The 3,771-nt window shown below is 36.7% G+C and overlaps 1 non-coding gene across 1 annotated transcript; it reads right to left on the bottom strand.

Annotated features, from left to right (window-relative positions):
• Positions 1-491: 491 nt before the first annotated feature.
• Positions 492-610, bottom strand: LOC120619883 (5S ribosomal RNA). The gene has a single exon (XR_005657674.1). It is a non-coding gene; the product is annotated as a 5S ribosomal RNA (ribosomal RNA).
• Positions 611-3,771: the final 3,161 nt, after the last annotated feature.

Here is a 3,771-nt window from a genome sequence, read left to right as displayed (position 1 = left end):
CAAGCTGGATCCCTCGCTGTCCCCGAACACAGCTTGCTCACTCATGTGCCCTTGCTCCAGTTAATTCCCCAATATAAGATGGTTGTCCCTTCCTTTTTGCCTCATCCAAATTCACACTGTGTAAGCACAGCCCATGCCCAATATCCCCACAGAGGTAAGAAGTGATTAATCGCCCATGTTTCACAGTCAAAAGCTAGGAGTTGAAATTCAGAAACCACATATTGCTATCTGTATAACTAAGCAATTCACTTACACTGTGCAGACCTTAATATACTTACCTGTAAAATTGGGAAAATAGCTAATATTTCACAACATTCCTGTGCACATTGAATGAGATTATTTAATGAACCTATAAAAGGCCATGATTTCAAACATAGACAATGCTCTTATAAGTTTAAAGTTTATTATCATATAAACGTTTGCCATAGTCTACATAGTCTACTCATCTTTCTCATCCCTAAACCCCTGCTAGTGTTCTTTTTTTTTTTTAATGCCTACAGCACTTGGTATTCCAAGGTGATCTCTCATCCAAGTACTAACCAGGCCCGACCCTGCTTAGCTTCCGAGATCAGACGAGATCGGGCACATTCAGGGTGGCATGGCCATAGACCCTGCTAGTGTCTTTATTGGTTAGTGCAATGCCATCATATGCTCTATCTTTTTTTAAATCTAATTTTGGATTTTAAATGGATTATCTTGTCTTTACCAAAAGGCACTAATTGCTTTATGATGCAGGAACTTTAAGAAACAGATTTTTTAACTTATAATATTCACATGGAATTTGCAGTTCTGAACTAATAGCACATGCTCATTAATACTTCAGACAGTAAACAAAGCAGTTTATATATCGCCTCTTTAATCTTCATAATCCAGTGAGGGAGGAATGATTATTATCCTGCTGTTGCAATGGAGTTATGCACCACTGGGGGGGGGTCTCATCATTTGCCCAAGGTCACAGAGTTAGGAAGTGAGGGCTAGGCTGGGATTGACACTCAACTCCTCTGTCTCTGACGCCCACCCTCTTTCACGACCTGCTTTCTCATCTATAATAATAACTCATGCATGCCACCCAAATACCAAAGGGCCACTAGCCAATACAAGTTAACTGAACATGATTAACTGCTGGTAAGTGAGTCATCCTTTTTTCTCATTTCCACATCAGCGCAAAAAATAGACTAAAACAATGTGTCTTATAAAGGTCATTTGTGTTACCTTCATTTAATTCCTATCAGAAAGTACTATTTTCCTCCACTAGTCTGTGTCTATCAGGTGCATCATATTTCTCTCCGAATGTCAAGGACACAGCACCACTCCTGGAACACAAAGTATCTCAAACAATTGTTAAATAAAACAGTACCAGATATAGAAGTTTCATTTTTTGAAAATAATACAATGACTAGAATATATCAATGTACCTCCTGAAACAAATTTGCTATTTCAAATCTTTAATGAAATAGAAAAGTATAAAATCTACATTTTTTGTATTAATAACTAATGACAAATTACATTTTATATTTTCTAAGTTATATAATTGATTTAAAATTTTTCATTTATTTTTTAAAAATTTAAGTTGCAATGAATACCCTCTATCTTTCATATTTAATAAAGTATAAGATACCAAATTATCCATTAATTTGGACACCAGTCATTGCACTTTGACTTGGAACATAAAATAAGGACATATAATTCCCCATTCTTCGTAGAAATGTTATCTTAAGACAATGTTTCAACAAAACTAATATTAAAAATCAATTTGTAAATGTAAGTGTAGCATTAAACAAAGGAAATTTATCCCAAGATAGAGCCACAATCATTAATTAAAGGCAGGAGTTTTCCAAACTAGAGTCTCTTCCTAGACTTTGTGCTAAATCTCAGCAATTCCAGCTGAAGAACCCAGTGTTGGAAGATCACTTCTTCCAACTGTAGGGCTACTTCTTCCTACAGTTTCTTTGCACTCATACAGATCAGGCCGCTGGACCCGCTAAGAACAGGCAACGGTAGGAAACTGGTGCTTTTTCTCTGCCACAAAATAAATAAACAAATAAATCTGGATGCATAGAAAAGCTTTCCTTTTCAATGGCCCAAGGTGACTGTCAGCAGGAAAAGATTATTTCTTCCTGAAATAGGATATATGGAAGCACTTCAAAACTCAGATATTCATTGTATCAAAAAGTGTTGCTCTTATTAGTGGGATAGTGTTATTTATTTGTAATGAGAAATGTCTGAAAGGGTAACACATTTAGAGATTAATGTAAAATCACTAAATTCTAGAAAGTTTCTGGGTCTTAATTATCTGAAAGACTGTAAGTGTTGTTATAATCTACTTTAAATATATAGTGAACTCTGACATAGGAAAATGAATAGAAACATTCTATTAAACACAGATAAGCATAGGCTTAGAAAGATCCTAATTCGTGTTATCATATTACATATTGTCATCACTAACAAATCTGGTTTCTTATCATTATCTACAGCTTCAGGTGATGTCAGCATGGTCCCAAAACATCCATATAAAAGCAAATTCAAATCAGTCAACCATCCAGAATGTTAGTTTATTCAACAGTAAACATCTGTACATTTGAAACTCTCCAAAATCATTGATTTTTTACAGTTTTTATCCAGATGGTGGTACATTATATACTTGAGAAACAAATAAATTTCATAGTCTAGAGGATATAGAAAAGAAAAATAATAATGTAGGTTTAGTGAATGAGAATGTGAGATTTACATAAATGATATTATGAGTCAAATAAGTAGATACATCTAAAGCACTACCTAGATCTTCAAATTATCAGAGACACTAAATCCAGAATATCATCAGTATCCTCCATGGAGTTCTCTTTTGCCCTAATAGCAGAATGCATATCAAATGCCCTGAATTTTTGTCTTTGCTCAGCATCCATTTCTAACTTCCTGTACCTGTGTGTATTTGTTCTCTCTGGTGTATAATAAATTTCTACAAACTTATCAGCTTAGAACAACACACACTGTTTATTATCTCATAGGTTCTGCAGGTCAGGAGTCCAGACACACCTTACTTAGGTTTTGTGCTCAGGGTTTCACAAGGCTGAAATCAAGATGCTGGCTGGGCTTGATCTGAAAAGGGTCTTCTTGCAAGCTCCCTCGATTTGTTGGCATGATTCATTTCGTTGCAGCTTTAGAAGTCAAGGTATCTGGATTCTTTGAAACTTAACAACAGAGTGGGTCTCTGGCTTCAGAAAAGGACTCACCCAATTAGGTCAAGGCCACCCAGAATAATCTTCCTTTTGCTAAGTCAAATGTGATCACTTAAAAAAAAAAAAAATCTCTACACCTTTGCCATATTCTATTGATTAGGAGTGAATGGCAGTTTCCTCCCATCCTCAGTGAGAAGGAATTATACACGGTTGTGCACACCAGAAAGGTAGGAATCTTGAGGCCACCTCAAAATATTGCCCGTCACATCTTGTCAAGTCAGGGCTTTGCCACTCTCATAACTACCACCAGCCACTTCTACACATACAGGGATGACAGTGGTGATAAAGCAAAATTTAGAGTTTAAAAATGGGTCTCATTTTTCAAGTTCTTGCCACAGATCATAGAGCCATGGGGCCACACCCCAGGAGGGTTCTTTGTTTGGCAGTGATGTTAGAATGTGAGGGAGAGAATTTCTCAAACTGAGTGTATTGGGAAGTCTACTTACTAGGGAATATTTAAGGCCGGGTGAGGGAGGTGGGCTGGTGAAAACACCACCCACCCTCGTCACATTGCTGAGGCCCTGATGCAGCTGCC

Source organism: Pteropus medius, unplaced genomic scaffold (genome assembly GCF_902729225.1).
Source record: "Pteropus medius unplaced genomic scaffold, Ma_sr-lr_union100, whole genome shotgun sequence".
Classification (NCBI taxonomy): domain Eukaryota; kingdom Metazoa; phylum Chordata; class Mammalia; order Chiroptera; family Pteropodidae; genus Pteropus; species Pteropus medius.
Note: the sequence above shows the minus strand (reverse complement) of the source record. Positions and strands in the feature narration are given on the sequence as shown.